A 22,808-nucleotide genomic window follows, 5' to 3' on the forward strand; every position below is an offset into this window, starting at 1 on the left:
AGATTGGGTCTGGCAGGGGTGTCTGGGTGGCTCATTTGGTTGGGCAATCAGTTCTTGGTTTTGGCTCAGGTCATGATCTCATGGGTGGTGGAGAGTGAGCCCCACAATCGGGTTCCACACTCCATAGCGAGTCTGTTGGAGATTTTCTCTCTCCCTCTGCCTCTTCCCTCCCACTTATGCTCTCTCTCTCTCTTCTCTAAAATAAACAAATCTTTTTCTAAAAATTGGGTCTGGCATAATGGTATCATCTGAGGGGTACTATAGTCAGTACAGTGTCAGGCTCAAGAAGAAAGACCCTTAGGGATCCATTGTTGCCAATCAAATTTCTGCTCCTCCATGTATTGGCTGTGTGACCTTGGGCAAACCACTCAACCTCTCTGACAGTGGCAGCTGCCTAGGATTACTGCGAGAATCGAGTGAAATTATCTATGTGAAGTTCTTAGCACAGTGCTAGGCATAAAGTAAGCACTCAATAAAGATTAGCTGCTACATTCATGGTATGTCTAGCTAAGTTGGTGGTGTTACTATTACTATCCTTATTATTTGCCTTTATCAGTTCCTATTCTGTCATTAGAAAGTATTCTTTTCAGTTAAGCTAGGCGTCCTGTTGTGAAATGTGAATATTCTCCTAGAAAAATTAGTTCCCTCATCACATCAGCTCAATATATCAAATACCACAAAGTCAGTACTAACGGGGCAAAGTGAAGTCAACAAATGTGAAAGACCCCAGGAGGTCATGAGGGCACTGGGGGTATAGGAGAGAGCTTATGAGCATGGCCCACGAAAAATAAACTTGGTAGGGAAGGCATCTGAAGAGTAGGGTTGTGGAGGCATGGGAAATAGGACAGAGCCTGGTGGTGATTTGAGAGAGTTCTCTCCGAGAAGGCAAAGGAGAGAAGGCATGTTTGAATCAGCAGTGCAGAATATGGTGAAAAGCCAGAAATCTAAAGCCAGACTGCCTAGGTTGAAATCTTGTCTTAGCTGTTTAGTAACAGTGTGACTCTAGGACAGGTGCCATTACCTCTCTGTACCACAATTTTTTTTTAACATTTGAAAGGAGGATAACAATAGAACCAACTTCAGAGGGTGCTCCCGAAAAGTCAGTGAGAGTGTATAGATAAAGATATAGATTTATCTTAGTGTCTGGCACACAATAGGAGCTAAGAGCATTTGCTCTAATTAGTAGTAGTAGTAGTAGTAGCATCAGTAGTAATAGTAGTAGTAGTAGTAGTAGTAGTAGCAGTAGTAACAGAACATTCCAGCCGTGGGCAGCTCTATCAAAAGTCCTTGCTATTAATTTCAAGACACCCCAGGGGAGGGTATGAAGATGACTCAGCACATCCCAATCTCACTGCTGGAAAGTCAGCATGTGACAGGTCAGTAAACCCAGCCCTGCACACAAATGACAAGGCTCTTAAAAATTTAAAATCAGTCATCTTAAGCAGTCTCCTCCTAATTACGCCCTAAGATCCTTGGGGGATTATGGCCTGAGGCTTTGGCAGGCGAAGAATTTCCCTTGCCAAGTGAGCACTGGGCCCTGTTCACCCTGAGTCTTCCTGGCAGCAGCAGGCTCCTGCCTCCTCTTCCCATGCCCAGGGCTACTCTCTGCCATATGGGGAACCTGTATGACCCCAACATCAGCACCATAAAGAACATATAGCAGATCGTGTTGAGAACATTTAGGGGTTCCTGATGACCTGTCTGACAAAGCCTGAACTCTAGAAGTATTCCTTGAATGCAGCTCTACCTGGCACATTGCAAGTTTGGTGAATGAAAACACAAGACATCCAGTCTGGTCCAAACTTTTACTTCACAGATGATCAAATGGGATGCCAGTGGAGGCATTTGATTCATCTAAAATTTAAAGAGGAATAAAAGGTAACCATTAATGAAACAAAGTATGATTTTATTTTAATTGGAAGCTATTTTAAAAGACTGAAGGGTTGGGACTTCAATGCAGAAATTTCAAGCATCTTATCTATAGAAAGGGTGATATCTTGGCATTGGGTAGGGAAAAAGAGAGTCTTCTGACTCCCTTTCTAACCATGCTACACAGACAATATTCTGCCTACCTGTAAGGTCAGCTCCAACTGGGAGAATGCGAAGTTGTCCTTACCCCCAATTTGTCAAGACGTCACACCCCCAATCCAGTCACTTGGTGACCTCTGCTGGCGTCCCCTGGGTAATACATGATAGGTGCAGGTGGTTCATGAGTCCTCCTGGAAGAATGAAAGCTCTTGCCCCTGTTTTGTGTCTTTGGGTACCCATTGCCCAGGTTCTGCTTTTTTAAATTGCCATTCACCAATAAAAGGAAGCAGGACTCCTTGCTGCAATAATTCGATCGAGGGCTGGTCAGGGAAGACACAAGACGAGCCTGGAAAAATCTTACAATGCCTGCCAGCAAAGATCTGCTTGAAAACCACAAGGGTGGGGCATGTCAAAGGGACACAGGATTCACCTGGAAGAACTCTCAGTGGCCAAAGCTGGAGTAATTCGAAACAAAAATAAGTAGTATAGTACCGGATTATAACCCAAAGTATAAAATAAATACATATGAGTTCATTTTGACTTTTACTGATAAAAATCAATCAATCAATTTATTTTATTTTATAATATTTATTTTATTTTATAAAAATTATTTTATTTTATAAAAAATATTAAACACTTAAAATTTAAAATAATTTTTAAAAATAAAATTTATTTATATTACTGATATCAATCAATCAATCGATTGACTGACTGAATGAAACTTAATCCCCCACCTTCTCTGAATGTAGGCTGGACTTTATGGTTTGCATCCAAAGAAAAGAATACAGAAAGGGGAATAATAGTAACTTTACTATGGAGAAACTCAGCAGATGTTACCTTAACCAAGTGATCAAAATTAACCTCACCAGCCAGAAGATCATAGCATGTGTCCTCTGATGTGATAGGATGAGAGGGACACTTCATCTCTGTGACATTCTTCCCCCCAAAAGAAAAAAGCCATTAACCCCTGTGTCATCGTAACCGCTGTGTCTTTACTGTCCTCCAGTAAGGACACTGGAGAGACATGACAACAGCATTCAATGTGGTGTCCTGGCTTCCATCCTAGAATGAAAAACAAGATCACTAGTAGACCACATGGGTCTGAATCTGAATCGAGTCTGACTTTAATTAAAGGTATATGGTGTGCTTGCTTCGGCAGCACATATACTAAAAAAAAAAAAAAAAAAAAAGGTATATGGCAATGCTGATGTCGGCATTCTGACATATGTACCACAGCAATGGGAGATGCTACCACGAGGGGAAACTTGGTGAGGTGTGGTGGAGAATTTTCTGTACTACCTTTGTAATTTTTCTGTAAATCTGAAATTATTCCAAAGTACAGAATTTATTTTAAAAAGACTTTGAGGAGGTTCATACCAGAAAGTGAACCTCATAAGCATAGAGAGATTTCTGAATGGATGACCAGGGGGCTCACTCAGCAGGAGCTTATGTTGGGGGTGAGGTGAGGGCCTAGGTGGTGGACCAGCAATGCTACGAAACGACGGCCATGAACTCACTCCAATGAAAGAGTGAAGGGAACTAGGAAGTTCTAGGTTATTAGGTGGGCTCCTGCAAAATCCTTTTACTAGGAAAATAAAAACCTCATTGGTACGCTTTTGTGCAGGAGACAAGGAGACAGACACTCAGATAGCTTCTAGTCTTGGTACAAATCATAGTCAGCAGATAAATTATAGGACACCCAGTAATTTCTTAATTTTGGGTAAACAGTGATATAGGAAATACAGTATTTGAAACAGAACAATACTTGGGACATTTAATTTGGGGGCATCCTTACACTAAAACATATTTGTTGGGGCTCCTGGGTGGCTCAGTGGGCTAAAGCCTCTGCCTTCAGCTCAGGTCATGATCCCAGGGTCCTGGGATCGAGCCCCGCATCGGGCTCTCTGCTCAGCAGGGAGCCTGCTTCCTCCTCTCTCTCTGCCTGCCTCTCTGCCTACTTTGTGATCTCTGTCTGTCAAATAAATAAATAAAATCTTTAAAAAAAATAAATAAAACCTATTTGTTGTTTGTCTAAAATTCAGATGAAACTGGGCCACTGGTATCTTTATTTGCTAAGCCTGGCAACTCTCCTCAAACGTCGTCTTATCCCTGAAACCAGCCTTGATCTTTCTCATTGAAATGACAATCTCCCCTTCCTGTACCTCTTGCTCCCTTTTCTTCTTTGATGCACAGACCTTGGCAGATAGGAGGTGCTCAGTTAATTTTTCATTGAATAAATAAATATCTTCAGGGAGTAGGATTTTATTGAGCTTCTCCTTTATAGCCAGCATTGTAGTAGGTGCTTGGGAAATTCGAAGAAATGACCCTCAGATTATTGGTTTTGGTTTGCGCCCAGCGGCATCTCGCAGACGTATGGGACAGAACACGAGGGATGGCTCTCCACAGCTCTGTGGGCCCCTGTCCTCCATCAAAGCCACCTGGATTCACTTGCCTCCGCTCACGTTCGAAGCACACATTTGTTAAACTGTTTCGAGATGTCTCCAAGGTACAATTTTGTTTTATAGTCACTGTCAACCCAAACCATTTAATGTTAATTTCTTACAACCTACTCCACTGTCAGCTTTCCTCGTCGTCGATATTTATTTCCCAGCTAAATGTGCATTTATTTGTTGACATTTTTATTAAATTAGACCGTAATAAATCTGTCCGTGCTTATATCTATTTTCCCTTTGTGCTCAAGATTTCAAAGTAAGTTGATGTGTTTATTAAATGCCTGACCAATTGCCCAGAGCTGCTGATGAAGGGTAAGTGCCGGGATATTAAATCACAGGGAGGCAAGGCCCAAAAAGCCTCTTTGTGGTGTTTTGACTCATCGTGAGGTCCAGGATTGGCTCTGATGCCTGCACCACTTGGATGGGCACCGCTGAGAGATACACAAAGAAGACATATCGTTCTCCGTCCCATTAATCTCTGAGATCCTAGAAAGGGGGATGGGATGTCAGGGAAACCTTGATGAGTGAGTAGGGAGCCTGGGAAATGATCTCAATCTCCTGGTGCCTCGTCAGCAAGTGTAATCGAATGATGAAGAGCTCAGGCTTGGGAGTCAGACAGATCGAGCTTGCGTCCCAGCCTGCCAGCTTGCTATCTGTCTAACTTTGGGCAAGTTACTTAACCTCTCCAGGCCTGAAATGACTCCTCTAGAAAACGGGGGTAATTATAATATTGACTACGTAGGGTCATTATGAAGCTCTAACAAAGATAATGCACATATATGCTTAACGCTATTGCTAACATATTGGAACGGCTCCAGAAATAATGCATGGCTATCATTAGAATTTCCCCACTTTGCTCCAGATTCCAGTTCCTTCCTCTAATTGGTTGTGTCTGGCTTCTGCCACCATTCTATTCTGTGTTACTATTTGCCTTTCCTGAGTTCTCGGGATGGGAGCCATGATTCAGAACTAGGACCAAACCATGTCAAACTGGAGTGCCTTCTTTTTACTCAGGTTATGAAATTCCCAGTCCACTTAAAAGAACCTAGAGACTCCAGTAGCACAAAGTAATAGAACAATCCCAAACTTGGAAGTCAGAGGACTTTTCTCAGAAACCCCAATGATTGGGGTGTCTGGGTGGCTCAATAGGTTAGGCCTCTGCCTTCGGCTCCAGTCATGATCCCAGTATCCTGGGATGGAGCCCTGCATCAGGCTCTCTGCTCAGCGGGGAGCCTGCTTCACTCTCTCTCTCTCTCTGCCTGCCTCTCTGCCTAGTTGTGATCTCTGTCTGTCAGATAAATAAACTCTTAAAAGAAAAAAAGAAAAGAAAGCCCAATGAATTTGCCAGAACTGTGATATCTTAATCACGCTGTTTAACTCCACAGAAACTCAGTGAGCTCATCCAAACAATGGGGACAAGATCTTATCAAGCTGCTACATCCCATGTAACTAACTGTTCAGTAAGCTACAAAGTGTTGGGCAGATGTTCATGAATATCTTTCTAAGCAATCAAGGTTTAATGGGAAATGAGGGAAGAGAAACTTCTGCAGAATCTAAACTGGGGGGAGAAGAGAAGAAAAGAACAACTATTATATTTTGTAGCTACTGGGATGATTGTGGCTGGCTCTAGTTCCTGGGGGCAGCAGAATGAAATGATAGTGTCTCCTCTGGGGAGCTCACAGATTTCTATCACATTATTAGGGACATCTTCAAATCTGACCTAAAATGAAAAACACAATTTGCTCTAAGTGCCTTCTAGGAGTTTGGCTTCTCTGTAATTTTCTCCTAACTAAACAATATAATGCACAATCAAAGTTATGTAGAATTAGTGCAGCTAAAACAGCATGTCACTGCTCCATCAAATGAACCATATTAATCTACCTAGTCCCAACAATGAGGATATGTGATTGATGTAATAAAAGACTAGCTTCCTTAGCTGTAACTAAGTATGAGTCATTGCCTAGCAAATTGCCTGCTTAAAAACACATGTGCTAGCATTAGGTCTTGAAATCTAAACTATATATAAGATTTCCATAAAACAAATATGAATGGAAAGGAAACTCTAGAATAAAAAACTTTGACAAATGGTATAAAATTGGGGGGAAAAAAAACCCAACACTGGATTGTGAGTCAGAAACCTTATTCCTTGGGATCTCAAACAAGACCTGAGCCTTGGTTTCCCCACTCCATGAAAGGGACTCTATACCCTTCTGGGGTTATTGGAAGGATCAAATGTATGTCAGCTGGGAAACTATTTCAGAAAATCCCAATCATCACACAAACGTAAGGAATTGTTGGAAACAAATGAAATAAATGAAAAAATCAAGATCTTGGTTGAGAAGATTTCCAAACCTCTTTCCTTTTATGCAATGGTCCTCCTACGTGGTGGAAACAACCTAGGGTCAGGAGCAGAAATCCAGGGATGAAGCCAGTGTTCACCAGTTAATGGCTCTATCCTTGGGGTCAGGGTTCCTCTTATGGAAAATGGAAACAACCCTTGTCTACTTTATGAGACTTGGGAAAACTACATGGAGGTAAGTTATATAAAAAACTATTTTTCAAAGCACTCTGCAACACAGAAAAAAATTCTTAGCAATATCATAAATATTGCTTTTTTAAATAAAGATTTATTTAACAGGGCTGGAGGGAGGAGGGATCAAGGGAGAAAGAGAGAATCTCAAGCATACTCCCCTAAACACAGAGTCTGTTGAAAGAATCCAACAGAAAACTACTTGACCTTTTCTTTCTTTTTTTATTTTGATCTTTCTTTTTATTTTGTTTACTCCTTTTCTTTCCTTCACTGTAATTTGCTTGCAATCCATTGCAATTTCTGCATTAAAGTCAACTATCCAATGAACACATGAAGTTAATATGCCTTGCACTGATAACAGAGATCACTTTGAATTCCTTTGAATAGAAGCCCTATGCCTTAACACCACTTGCTAGCCTTACACAGAAGGCTCTCCCTCTTCCTAGTCTCCTCTCCCAACTCCCTCTCCTTGCTTCTGGCAACCTACTTATCTTAGTCTGTTAGGGCTGCTAAAACAAACAAACAAACAAACAAACCCATAAACCATGTGACTTGTAATAACAAACATTTATGTCTCCTAGTTCCAGAGGGCTAGAAGTCCAAGATCACACTCCTAGCAGATTCTATGTCTAGCGAGAACCTGCTTTCTCACTGATGGCCATTATTTCACATGCAGGAGGGGCAAGAGAGTTCTCTGGGGTCTTTGTAATAAGGGCACTAATCCCATTAGAGCTCTGCCCTCACGACCTTATAACCTTCTCCAAAACCCCCTAGCCTAACACCATCACTTTGAATTCCCTTTGGTATATAAAATAACATTAGAAAATTCCAGGGATGAGGACACATCTCTGGAGGTCTGTTACTTATCTGGCCACGTCTCCATATGAGCAGGCTTTACCTGTGTTGTTCAGGGTTACTGGCCCAGAGGCTAGCCCAGACCCCGGCACATGGTATGTACATACTCAGAAAGTAATTGACATGGGATGAGTGAATGTCAAGGCTACCGCTCACTGAAGCCTAGGAAACGTGTCTGCCGGCAGCGGCCTGGGGTGCAGGTTGGGGAGGCAAGCGTGTGCATACTGTCATACGAACTAAAGCTGCTGTTTAGAACAGTGTCGTTGCCCCTCACAGAATACGGATTTATTCATGTTGAAAACTCTTGTACAAGCTGAGTCCTTCCTCAGAAGCTGTATTGTGACTTTGTCAGCATCTGCCCTAACCCTGAACTTTCAGAGTAAATCTTCCCAGGAGATACCTTCAGTCATAAATCTTTCCACTGGTTGTTTTCGCAAGGAATTGGATCTCAGTGAGGAAAGGGAGTTAATCCTAAATGCTCACCTTTACCAGCTAAATATTACCTTATTTAAAAACATTATAACTGCTATCAGTGCTCAAGGCAGTTGACATTATATAGGCTTCCCCTTGGAGGTCACACCTGGAGGAATATACGGTATAATGCGGATTACTCAGAAAGGCTAGCATGGAACACAAACCGAAAGTCAAAACATTTGTAAGTTTTGTCCTTTGGAAAATGTTTTCTTGGCTCCAACAAAGAGCAGTATGAAATGCCATAAATTTCCCGAGGCCAGGCTAACACATACAATTTACAAACCCCCACTTTGCATTTGCAAGGCCTTGATGCTTGCCTTCCATGTCCTCTGTGCTCAAAGAGGTTGGGGTCTCCACCCTACAGATGAGAATCAGAGGCTCAGATCCTAAGTATAATGAGACAATGGAGCCAGGGCCAGTATCAGAAGTCAGGTCCCCTGGCTTTCCTGCTAGGGGTCTTCCTGTTCCCTGCAGACCATCCAGGCTTCCCGCGGGGACAGGATTCTCTGAGCCCACAGGAAAGTCAGAGGAAGACTCTTTGCTAACGGAGTTTGCTCAATTGTAGAACTCAACTGCAGCAGAAATTTCTGCACTCGAGATTCTTAGACCCAATGCAGAAAGCGGTACTAGCCCATTCCTCTATCGCTCTAACCCATGCCAGCCAGGACTGCCTTGGTGATTGGTTAAGTGAACGTGGAAGTGGATGGAAGAAAGCACTGTGGAGAGGGATGGGAGGCTGGATGTGAATCACTGTCATTATCAACTACTCCGTGTATCAAGGGAAATTCTCGTGTGTAGAACAGATTACATTTGCTGCTAACTCCAGGCAGGGCTTCTGACAAGCCGAGGAAGGAATTACCATTTTTTTTTCCTATGGAAATTCAATCGAGTCAGATGCTGAGAAGCACGGATCGCTCTAAAATGGTAAGTGACAGGCACAGCAATGTGTCAGGTATGTGCTCAGGCAAACGGAGGAACTGCACGCCCGCCCATTTCCGCATGTGCACTTGCTGGTCAACCCCATTGCTGTCACCATGGAAGCAGTGGGAAATCATTAAAGCTTTTACAGGCACTTCAGGGTAGGAGCTGGGAAATAGCCTCTTCAAATTGTGTGTTGTAGACCCTTCATGGTTAATTCAGACCAGCACACTCAGCTGATGGACTGCGGGCCCTATGCAGAGAGCCTGGGGGTTGGGAGGCGTCTCTTATATCTGTGGCCTTGGAAACACATGCTCTACTCTTTTGCAAGGCAGCTGGGGCCCAAGGGAGAAAGCAGGCAAAAGAATCAGAGTTTCTAGCTTTGTGTCTTGACTGTAACCTTCCCATGGCTCTAGACCCTGGAAAAGACATTTCCTCCCTCTGGAGCACATTTCCTGGTCTGTCCTATGAGAGACGTGGTGGGCTGCGGTGGCTACTGTTGTTCTGTCTTCCCAGAATGAACTCTTATCTCCTAGTTTTTGGTCACTTTCCCTTTTCTTTTGCGGAACTTCTCTTCTCTGTGGGAATCTAGTGGTCCTCTACACACCCTTATCCTTGACTTGGGGGTGCCCATAAGGCGAAGGCTGGGTCAATCATGGCGTCCCATCCTCTGGCCAGTGAGGAATTCAGGAAATATGACCCTAGCAGAGCCAGTGAGATTCTTTGGTTTCGAAATCCAGCTTTGTCAATGGCAGACTGTGTCAACTTGGATAAGATACTTAACTTCTCTAGATCTCAGTTTTCTAAGCAGAGATAACAACTGGGAATTCTCAAAGAACTGTGTAACTTAATGCAAGAATAAGCTAAAGCCAGGAGCACAAAGTAAAGAATTAAGGAATGTTAGGAATGTTAGCTATGCTATTTACTATGATTATTTCCTGATATTATTATGTATCAAGAGGAAACTCTTCTACCTTCTAGAGTTACAAAATTGGGGATGTGAAGTTGAAGATGCCAGGACCGGGGCGCCTGGGTGGCTCAGTGGGTTAAGCCGCTGCCTTCGGCTCGGGTCATGATCTCGGGGTCCTGGGATTGAGTCCCACGTCGGGCTCTCTGCTCAGCAGGGAGCCTGCTTCCCTCTATCTCCCTCTCTGCCTGCCTCTCCATCTGCTTGTGATCTCTCTCTGTCAAATAAATAAATAAAATCTTTAAAAAAAAAAAAAAGATGCCAGGACCGTCTTACCTGGCAGCATAAAAAAGCCATCCACAATAGGAGAGAACAAACACAAAGAAAAACAAAGCTGAGTGAGAGTCACAGAGACAGAGTCCTGGCAATTTTATAGGAATGACTTGATCCAACCAGACCTGAATCTCAACCTCTGGAAATACCAGTTACATAAGTTGATGAACTCTCCTTTTGTCCTAAAGGCAGTTTGAATTGGGTTTCTTCGACTTTCAAATTAATACAAGAGGATCTTATCAAACAACTTCCATGGATTTTCCCATTCCTCTTTTTTTTTTTTTTTTAAGTTTTTATTTAAGTAATCTCTACACCCAATGTGGGGCTTGAACTCATGACCCTGAGATCAGAAGTCGCAAATTCTTCTGACTGAGCTAGCCAGGTGCCTCAGGGTTTTCCCATTTCTGAAATTATTTGGCCCCGATTTCACATTAGTTCTTCATCATATGGTTAAGGCTATCTCTGTGTAAAGGGGCTTTTCCTGACAAAGAAGATAATATTGAGATGTCCTCGTTACAACAAAATTGCCCAGAGATTCACAGAGTACCAAATGTTTAAGGAACTGACTTGGATTTATTAGGGATAAATTAGAAAAGGACAATGTAAGGAGGTGCACTTAAGTTGAACCTGAAGTTTGAATAGGACTTAACATAGGGAAGATAGAAAGAATTCACCCTTTTTGGTAACTAGGAAATGTAAATGAAGATAATAATAAAATAAAAAATTTACACAATTATAATAGCACTAATCAAAGATAATATGATTGTTGAACTTGTTGATTTCTGCCAATGGAAAGTAAGGGACCAGGGATCTTTCATAAATTGCTATGGTATAAAAATTAGTGGAGGAACTTTGGATAACAGCATTATAGTATAAAGTCAACATGCATATACCTAGAACTCAGCACAATTCCCCTCCTAGGATATATACCAAAGAGAAAGTCTAACATAACAGGAAACCTGTATAAGAAAGCTCACAGTGGCTCTAATCAGATAACAACAAAATCTGGGAAGTAGCCCAGATATTCATTGGCAGGAGAAGGGATAAATTCATGTGGTATGCTCATTTGAGAGAGCATGGCAGTCAAAATGAATGTAGTATAGGAACTTACTACTAGATGGGTGAATCTTAACAATACAGTGTTAAACAAAAAAAAGCACACACACACACAAAAAGTTAAAAAAGAAAAATTATAAATCATATATATCATGATAACATTTTTAGAAATAAAATAAGCTATAATTAAATTATATACATTTTAGGAATATGCCGATATGATAGAAAGAAAAGGGGAGAGAGAGAGAGAGAGAGAGGAAAGATCAGTTCAGGATTCTGATAGCTTCCTTTGGATGGAGGAAAGTAGGACATCAGAACAGTGGAGAATCACATGGGTAAAATGTAAATTATTGTAGGTCTTCTGATTTCCCAACTAGTACCAATGTAAAGAGAATTTTGTGAGCCAAGCCCCATTATGGATTTTTCTAATTCAGCACACCTGTGCTTTAAGGGAAAAAAAAATGTCAGGAAGAGCATTAGCAACTATGGAAAGGGCAATTTTGAATGCCTTTGTTGCCCTGTCTATCCCCTCCCTCCACCACTGCCCATGGCTGGGAGCTGTGTGTGCACGTATTTGGGTGTGTATGCATACCCATGCATTTTTTTGGTAAGGAGCAGGGGGAAGTCAGAGGAGTAGTGTAGGCTCAGAAGAAGTCACAAGGTACATACCAGTTAGGGTACTTTAGGCCATAAGGACTTGAGCTTTTGTCCTAAATACCACAGGGAAGCATCTCAGTACAAGGAAGACACGATCATCTTTAGGTTGTAAAATGTCACCCTGGCTTCACAACGAAGAATGGATAAGGGGACGGGAAAGCAAAGAAAGCATAAGCAGTTCCCACACTTGACCTGGTCATGGAGATCTTGGTCCCTAATGGCAGTGATGGAGAAGGCGGGATGAATCTACGAGAATGTTTAGAAACAGAACCTATATCTAAGTTTTCCATTTCTCTTTTCTAAGAGACAAAAAGAACCAAAGGCCTTTATCTGTAATTTTCTATTCATCATGTGAGATGACCAACTTACACACTCACCATTAGAGATTCAAACAGATCCATTCAGCTCGGGCCAGCTGCATGTCATCAAGAAGCCCTCACAGGAGAAGTGGCCTTTGAGAACCTCGGCTAGTAATGCCAACAGTTGATGCCCACCACGCATGGAATATCTGATGCATGTACTCAGGGAGAGGAAAATGAATGGCATCCCCACCACTCTCTCCTCAAGCTTATGACTTAGAAATCTAGACCATAGGAATTAACCATCCCCCACTCCCAACACACACACACACAAAGGATCCAAAAATGATCATAAATTTTGATCAGCACGTCCCAAGTAAGAAGGTAAGCCTCATCATCCCTACTTTCAGCCAGAATGCCTGAAATGCCTAACAATTTTAATTTTCTATTCAGGTTTTTGTGACAATTAAATCAGACCTTGATGAATTTGGAGGAAAAAACCCAGCACAGTGATTATGAGTACTAATTAGGAAGCAGAATAGTGGCTTTGATGAATCTGTGCTTGGTTTGTCCCTTAATTAATTGACTGGCTGCTATTATGCTTGGTGGTTGATTGGTTGAAATATTCCACTGAACTCAAATACAGTCAGGGTCCTTTATCCTGAAGAACCTTCCAAAAATAAGGAGTGAGTGGGAAATGGGAGTATGAAAGACATTCATTCATTCACCATTCATTTATTGTTGCCTGCAGAGTGATCTTCTTGGGCAAGGTTCTGAGGATATGTCTCCACTCAAATACAAGGTAACCTATATAACTCTGGGAAAACCTGCTTTGGAAGTAAGAAAGAACTTGTTCACTTTGCTAAGGGGAAGGGGCCCTTTGTGGTCCTCACGGCCTATTTTAAGCTCCTCTTGGGCCCACAAATCTACACGGGAGCATGGCATGGCCATGTGAAATGCTGCAAGCCAGGTTGGCCCATCCTCCCTGCCTTTATGTCTAGGGAAATTGGCTCTGGTTATCCATCTAAAACATTACCAGGACAAGTCTCAGCAAATAACAGAACAAAGGGAGGTTCACCCCTCCCCCCATTCAAATCCTTCTGATTTTTTTGGTAACCTTAATGCCTTTCCTCTTGCAGAATCTTGTGACATCGATCTAGATGGCAGATGGCAACAGCCAAGCTTAGACTTTCTCCCTGCTGCTTAGGAACCACACCCTCTTCCTTGGTGCTGGAGAAGCAAGTGTAGAGCATATTTACAATGATCAGAGAGTAACTTTCTAGGGATCATTCCAAAGAAATTGTAAATCTGACTGAAACCAAGAAACTACTGGAGTCACACATGTCACACATGCCCATCATGTATCAGCTCGCCATTAGAGCGACAGCTTCTGAATTCTCGGCTGACACCTACATCCCCTGCCCAAATGTGACACCCACACTTGACTCTGCTGCAAGGGGTAAGAGCAAAGGAGAGGCTAACTGTCTAGAGCCATACTGCGTCCATTCCTACCCAATTCAGAGGAAATTCCTGTTGTAATCATTAAAATTGCTTTTAAATATCTGCGTGTTTAAGGGATGATGGAATTAACAAGACTCTTTTTATCTTTCAACAAAACCACACTGATTAGGGTAAGAATGGGTAGATACCTAGACAATTCCTGGGCCAAACCTCTGATTTCTTAGGTTCTAGGAATGGAATGTGATGCAAAGTCTACAATGGCTTTGACTTTCAAAATAAGAAAGAATTAACCAGCAGCCTATCTGAGGCAGAGTGCAGGAACCTACAGGCAACCTGGTCATGTCTGCAAAGGTCCTACTCTCCTACCAGGGGTGCCACAGCCTCGTCAGCAGGAATGCACTTGCCAAATGGGAGAACACCCATGTCTCCTAAGGGACATGGTGGTTCCCTATGAGAGTATTTGTCCTGGGTGATATCTGTGGGTCATACCGCGGAGTAAAAAAGACAAGAACATTTTTCTGTTTTCTTCGCAGGGTCTACTTGCTGCCGCTGTTTAGGCTGGCACAGCGCTGCGAGGAGCACCTCCCCCCCGCCCCGATCTGCTTCTCCTGCTGCTGCTTTTTATCAGCCCCGTGTCCAATGTCACCATGACCCTAACAAGCGGGGAGAATGAGTGGTGAACATTTTTAAATCCTCTCTGGTTGGAAATCTGAGTTTTCTGGTTTTATCAAACACCCAGCTCTGTCTGAAGAACCAGCTCTACCATCTGAGACGACTCCGATGTCATTTGCTCAGACAAATGTAGTGTTTCCTCCCTTTGAAGTTTCATACCTCATTCCTTTGCACAATCGTATGACACGAGGCTTTACTCCATGTAACAGCTTTATGCGCTCTTACTGTCCTCCTTCCCACTAGAATATAAACACCCAGAGGGCAGCAAGCATCTTGTATTCATCTCAAGATCCAAACCTGGTTTCAGGTACCCAAGGGGAGTTTAATAGAACACAAACTTTGCTTTTAGATGCATCTGAATTTGAACTCATTCTCTTAGATGGACTATTAGTTCTATGACCTGGTACGAGGCACCTGTCTGCCTGGAGCCTCAGTTTTCCTAGCTGTAAGATGAAGATAAAAGCAGCATACGTAATAGGGCTTTGGGTGGTATTAAATGAAATGATCTGCAACTTAGCTGGCACAGTTGCTGGCACAAGACAATGCTCAGTAAGTGGGAGTATGAAGCTTACTGTGAAATTAAGCCCTATCAACTCCCCATCTGTCTTTTGAACTGGGAGCTCCTTCCAGCCAGAGAGACGATTTATGCTTATTTCCAATCCCGGTTTCTAATATCGTGCTTTGTCCACCAGAGATGAGGAACTCAGTTTCCCTGGCAGAAGTGTGTATTTCAGGTGTCTGGCTTGCAAACTTCTAGCCTTCTGTTGCTTGTGCAACTGGAGAATCTCTGATTCCAGTGCTAACGACAGACAGAGAAAGCAAATCTTCTGGGCAGTGGGTAACATCTGCAGGCTCCCCGCGGCAAGAACCAGAGACTACCCCCTTCATTCACTATGAGGTTACAGTTTCAGTTTTCTATTTTCTGCATCTCCCTCACCCCTTTTTGTTCTTAAAAAAACAGAGGAGAAATGAAGTGGGAGGAAAAAAAAAACAAGTATTATATTGAAATGGTAATCTCATTTTATTAAATGAATTGTGGAGGCTGAGATAGTGATCTGTATCCTCAAAGAATAATTTCTTTAAATACCTTGAGCTCAATATTCCCTTCTGGAAACTTTTTATCTTTCTTCTTTAAAAAGAAAAGTATTAAATTATGTTAAAGAGCCCCAATTAAGCCTGGCTTTTGGAGCATCCAAGCTTAGGGGGATATAGTCAGTGGTAAGGGTGAAGTTGAAATTCACCCTGAAATCTCCACTTAAAGACAGCTCTGCCCTGCCTTTTCTGGCTGGCTTACATTGCCTCAAGCAACTCCCTGAAGCTGAGCAGGGCTTATTTCAGGAAACAGCAAATAAACACAGCGTTTCAGGTCAAGTCCATTACAAAGTTGGTCAGGGCACCTGCAAGCCTCTCTCAGAGGCGTTGGCCCCAAAGCTTCCATATTTATTGGGAGCAAACCTCTATCTAAAAGAGCATCCATTTTAATTCTCCAGGGAAGACAGCCACTGATCCAAGTCACATCTTCTGTAATGAGGTTGGGGTTGAGTTCCTGAAGGTGTTCAAGGCCAGGTCTGTGCCTATGGGTTTGTACTTGAACTTGGGGCAGTCAGATTCAAAGTTATTTTTAATTACAATTTTTTAAAAGACACTTTAACCTAGAAAGAAAGGGTTGGGAGCATGGAAGAAAAGTACTCCCAGAAGAGAGGGAAGCCAGGGAGGGAATTAAACAAAGCAGGTGATTTCACAAGAACTGGAAGAGACTAGAACAGATGGGAGGGAAGCTATGGTGCTTCTAAAGGCACAGAATTTTACCCTAGAATAGCAAGGTCTCTAGAAAATGTTGGTGGGGCAGATGTGGAAAAAGAAGAGGCAGGAGGAGCCATTAAGACAGTATAAATGATTCAAAAAGGTTCTAGTCCTTTAGCACCAGAGGAGAGAGGAAGAAGCCAAGCCATTCTCTCTGGATGTATGTAGATCAGAGAGGGCTCCAAGTTGCCAGCAACAAGAACCAACTGTGGTTCATTTAAGCAGAAAATGATTCATCAGAAGGATGTTGGGTAGCCCCTGATCACTGGAGGGGCTGGACAAGAGACTCGGCGGCAAAGTGGTCAGAAACAGCACCCAGATTCACACAGCAGGCCTAGGAATACCCCACATGCTGTCACAGTCAGGCCAGTCACAGATGGTGAGTCCAGTGCTAATTAGTGCCCTTCCCGAAAACACCACCTCACTACAATGAGCCCCGTTTGCCAGAGAGAAAGTCTGGGGGAGTCTACGTGAGAGCTTAGCTTGTGGGCCTGTGCCCCAGCTGGAGAATTAACTTTCTGGCATTTTCAGCCTCTCCAGTCAGAGATGAGACTTGGGTTTGACAAATTGCTCAAATAGAGGGAGAAAGTACAGGTAGAAAAGCAAAAAAAAAAAAAAAAAAAAAAAAAAAAAAGACAAAAATTTACTAGGAAAAAAACTAAGAAAAAGATACCACAGCCCTCAGAAATAACCACCAAGTGTTCTAACCACAACTGGACATAATGGTGATAAGCACAGGTTCTGGAGACAGAGAGACGTAGGTTCATTCCTGGTTTTAGCACTTCTTATGGTTTAACCACCTCAAGCTTCTGTTTCCTCAATCTGCAAAACTGGGTTAACAATAAGTTGTCAACACTGATGCCACAGCATCTGCTGTAATGGCTGTGGTCTTTGCCTGCCTAGAGCTTCTTTTCAATCCTTTTGTGCTAATAGGGCCCCTCCTTCCTATGGAGAACCTTCGTCGTGTAATCCGATGGACCAGCTCAACTTGTCCTCGGTCACTTAAGGGGATACTACAATCTGCTTCTATACACAATACTTCTGGCACCAAATCTGTGGGTTTTCCATATCAGACAATTCTCCAGTTCTCTATAGATATCAACTGGGTGTCCTATGATTTAACTGAATTTTCACACTAAGTGGACAGTTGGCACAGACCCCATAGGTTAAGGGTACAGTCCCATAAGACTGCCCCCCATTTCAGACACCAATCACAAGTAGTGAGTTCTCAGGTTACCCATAATTTTATCTGACTTGGCTACAAATTGGGGGTTCCCATGATCTGTGCTTTGGGTTTCACAATTTTCTGTAACAATTCAGGAAACTCTGGAAATACTTTACTTACCATTAGCCATTTATGATAAAGGATATTATAAGAGATACAAATGAATAGCCAGATACAAATAGGTACATAGAGTGAGGTCCAGAAGGACCCTGAGCACAAGATCTTCTGTATCCATGGGGTACGAAATACATCAGCCTCCTGGGATATGGATGCATTCACCAACCCAGAAGTTCTCTGAACCCCTTCATCTAGGGTTTAAATACAGGTTCAATATCATAGGTAGATTGATTAAATCACTGGCCACTGGTAAGTTAACTAGATCCCTAGTCTTTCTCCTAACTCTAGAGGTCTAGATTGGGGCCAAAAGTCCCAACCTTTTAATCACAGGGTCAGTTTTTCTGGCAACTAGCCTTCATCCTGAACCTACCTAGGGGCTCCCAGTCCCCAGTTAATCTCACTAACATAAACCCAGGCATGGTTGAAAGAGACCTATGAGTAAGGAAAGACACTCCTCTCATACCACCTCTCAGGAAATTCTAAGGACTTCAGAAGCTCTGTGCCAAGAACTAGGGATGAAGACCAAGTACATGTTTCTTATTATACCATAGTATCACAGTGGCAGACTGAGGTCTGACCCATCACTGTCCAGTTCACATGTTATTTGGGCAGGTTTCTTGGCAGGTTGTCAGTGATTGGCCACCATGGGACTCGAGCTGAGCCAATCAGAATTCTCCCTCGAATCTTACTCCTGAAGATACCTAGGAAGGCAATTCCTTTACACTGGGGCTACAACATCTGTCGTTGGTGAGTGTGAGTTTGCAGGAATCTATCTTTCTTACCTCAGAAGGAAAGCCTGTCTGAGGTAGAGAAAAAGAAAAAAAAAACAACAAAAAAAACCACAAGAGTCTTAATGATGGTGTCTGGGCCCTCCATCCAGCTGGACACAAACTCAGCTCCACAGATCTCTTAGTTATGAGAGTCAATACATTTCCTTTAATGGCTTAGCTAGCTTGTCTTCAGTGTCACTCACAAACCTAAAGAGTCCTGAAGAATTCAGTTGTTGGAAAGCCTATATGAGATAATGCTAAAAATAATAAGCTCAGCAGGGTGTCTGGTGGATATATATTTTTTAAGATTTTATTTATTTATTTGAGATAGGGAGAGAGTGAAAGAGAGAGAAAGAGCAGGAGCCAGGGGGTAGAGGAAGAGGGAGAGGAAGAAGAAGTTTCCCCACTGAGCAGGGAGCCTGACAAAAGGCTTGATCAGGACCTTGGGATCATGACCTGAGTCAAAGGCAGATTAACAGACTGAGCCACCCAGATGCCCCAGATATTTTGTTTCTGGCCTTTCTTGCCATAGGAACAGACATTAAACTTGACTCCATTTAAAAATGTTATTTGTGATCATTTGCATTATTAAGACTGGCTGTATCTGTATTACTTGTCACTCTCTACGATAAATGCATTTCAATTTTAGTAATAACGTTCCTTCTTTCCTGAATGTATTTTGCTTTGTCCTTATTCTACCTAAATCCTATACCTTTCAAAACTTAAGTCTCGCTATGTACAGAGTCCTCCATAATTCCTCCAGCCTTCATCAGCCTCCCCTTTCTCTATGGAGAAAAAATCACAGTATGTATCAGGTCGTTTCTGATTTGGTTTCCTACATTCCTTCATCATATTAACCATTTCATGTCTGTCTGTCCTATGTTCCAAGCTGCACTGTACCTTTATCGAGAATGAGAAACAAATCTTAAGCTTTTTTTAAAAAATAAACTCTACTACACAAAGTAGGGGGTAGTGTTAGTCTTTTCTGAAAATGGAGGGCAACTGACTGCATGAGCTTACAAAAAGTTTATTTTTGTGAGCATGGATGTTCAGAAAATACTTGCTGGTCAACTGATTTTGTAGACTGAATCAAAATAGATTCTGTATTCAAACCCACAGAGGGCAAGAAACCTTCCCACGTAACATGGGAACTGGAAGAATGAGCACTCACACCCCGGGTGTCTTTCACTTGAATATTCTTTCATCAGTATAGTAGGTGAGTTTAGTTACTTTGAGGGTGCACTAACACAAAGGTATTGGTACTTAATATTACCTAACTACTTATTATGTTCTGGTAGTAGACCTTCCCTGTATCATCTCATTTAACCCATTAGATAAATATTATTGCTCTCCTCTTTTTGTAGTTGAGAAAAACAGAGCGCCAGATATGTTAAGGGATTTGACCCAAGTTCTATAGCTACTTGACTTAAAAGACTCTTTCTTAATTACTCGATCATTATATGCTTTTTCTTTTTATATTTTATTTATTTAGATCACAAGTAGGCAGAGAGGCAGGCAGAGAGAGAGGAGGAAGCAGGTTCCCTGCTGAGTAGAGAGCCAGATGCAGGGCTTGATCCCAGGACCCCAGGACCATGACCTGAGCCAAAGCCAAAGGCAGAGGCCTTAAACAACTGAGCCACCCAGGAGCCCCCATTATGTGCTTTTCATAAACAAATAGTTTCCATCTTTGTTACCTCTGAAAAGTCAACTGAAGCCTAAGACCTTAATAGCTTTGACACATACCTTAATGCTCCAAAGAAGCCAGAGCTTCAAGGTTCTGCCTCTGTCATTTTCCTACTCCAATGATGCAAGCACCTCTTTATAACCATATCCCACATTTTGCTCATTTTTTAATGGACTGCTAATTTTATATGCATTTTCCATACCCAGATTTAGACAAGGCACTCAGCTTAGCATACTTAGTTTTTACCTAGATGTGCCACATCCCAGGTGAAAAATGTGCTGCCTGCAATGTAATTATGTATTCAGAATAATGTGTATGTCTGCTGGGGGCTTATAAATCAATAGCTCACTGCACAATATATTGTCCATTTTCTTGGCCATAGACATATTTGAGAAAACTGAAACTTGTCAACTTGTTGTACATTAATAATGAATTTGAGGTTTGGACAAGAAAGTAGTATAAATCTGAGTTGACATTTGTTGACCAAGAAGACCTCCACAACTTTCTCATCTGTCTGCTCTACCCAAGATGTGATCAAAGGATAAAATTAGTCTGCATTGTCACGGTAAGGTAAGGCCTGGTTCTTTGGCTTTCCAGAATAGCCATTCATTCTCCATTTAATAAATGTTTATTGAATATCTGCACTAGGCCTCAGGGCTAGGGGGTGAACAAGACAAGGCTCCGCCCTCTTAGGAGCTGGCATGTACATGGAGAGTGACAGACAAGGAAACAAATGCACAAATGACAAGATTATTTCAAAAGTGACACATGTTATCAAGAAAATAAAACAGGGGCTTGGTCGGTTAAGTGTGCAACTCTCGATTTAGGCTCACGATCTCAGAGTCATGAGACAAGAGCCCCTGCCTGGGGTCTGCGCACTGGGGGTGGAGCCTGCTTAAGATTCTCCTGCTCCCTCTCCCTCTCCTCTTCTCCCTGTGCCCTCCTCTCTCCCTCTCCTCTCTCTTCTAAAAAAAGAGAAAAGGGCAGGAAACAAGGAACGGTGACAAGGATGAGGAGAAAGGGGAGCCCTCTTGCACTGTTGGTGGGAATGCAAGCTGGTATAGCCACTCTGGAAAACAGTTTGGAGGTTCCTCAAGAAGTTAAATATAGAGCGACCTCTGATCCAGCCATCGCATTTTATCCCAAAGATACAAATGTAGTTTGTACTGGGGCATGTGCACTCCAATGTTTACAGCAGCAGTGTCCACAATTACCAGACTATGGAAAGAGCCCAGATGTCCGTCAACAGATGAATGGATAAAGATGTGATGCACACACACACACACACACACACACAAACACTCTCCCTCTCTTTCTCTCTCTCTCTCTCTCTCTCACACACACACACATATACACATGCTGGAAGAGTACTCAGCCATCAGATAGGATGAATTCCTATCTATTTACATCAACAGGGATGGAACTGGAGGCTATTATGCTAATCAAAATAAGTCAATCAGAGAAAAATAATACTCCAGTTTCACTCATATGTGGAATATATGAAACAGCACCGAGGACCATAAGGGAAGGGAGGGAAAACTGAATGGGAAGTAACCAGTGAGGGAGAAAAACCATGAGAGACCCTTAACTCTAGGAAATAAAGTGAGGGTCACTAGAGGAGAGGGGAGTGAGGAGAGAGAGTAACTGGGTGATAGGAATTAAGGAGGGCACCTGATGTAATGAGCACTGGGTATTATATGCAACTGATGAATTACTGAACTCTACATCTGAAACTAAGGGTGTACTTTATGTTGGCTAATTGAATTTAAATTAAAAAAGAAGAAAAGAAAAGAAAACCGGTATTGAGATAGACCTAGAAGCTGAAAAGGAGCAGAAATGTACAGATGAGAGACAGAACATTCCAGGGATAGGGCAGAGCATGTGCAAAGGCCCAGATGTGCAGAGGAAAAAGGACAGCATGACTGGAGAGTACCAAGCAGAGGGAGAGAGGAGTATTAACAATATTAGACAAGTGAGCCAAGGTTTGCTCATGTAGGACCTGGCAGGTCAGTGTAAGAAGCTTAGATTTTATTGTAAGTGTAGAATGCAGCCATTGGAGGGATTTTAGCCAGAGAGTGATGTGGTCTGATTTATAAGCTTTCTGCCACTCCAGCTAAATTGCATGTACTTACTGCAAATTTAAAGTTCTGGAAGAAAAATTAGCTTTAAGCGAGAGCTGCCTGGTTACAAACTGTATTAAGCTATATAGAATTTTTTTCCCCTGGGAGAGTGGGAAAATTCTTTCCCAATAGCCACATTCTTACAAGGCAAGTGTTTTGGGGAAGACTTTTGAAGTATTCAAATTATCAGAGGACTCCTGGAAAACTTGCCCTTGATATTACAGTTAAGAAGATGGTTTTCTGAATGACATAGTGAGCTTCACTGAAAAGCATCAGGCAGGAAAGGCAGATGACATTTCTTTGTAAATGGAGATAAAGATTTTGTCCTCCTTCGCCTGGGTGGCGCAGTTGATTGGACGACTGCCTTCGGCTCAGGGCGTGATCCTGGAGTCCTGGGATCGAGTCCCACATCAGGCTCCCGGCTCCATGGGGAGTCTGCTTCGCTC

This window comes from Neovison vison, chromosome 1 (assembly GCF_020171115.1).
Source record: "Neovison vison isolate M4711 chromosome 1, ASM_NN_V1, whole genome shotgun sequence".
In the NCBI taxonomy this organism is placed as follows: domain Eukaryota; kingdom Metazoa; phylum Chordata; class Mammalia; order Carnivora; family Mustelidae; genus Neogale; species Neogale vison.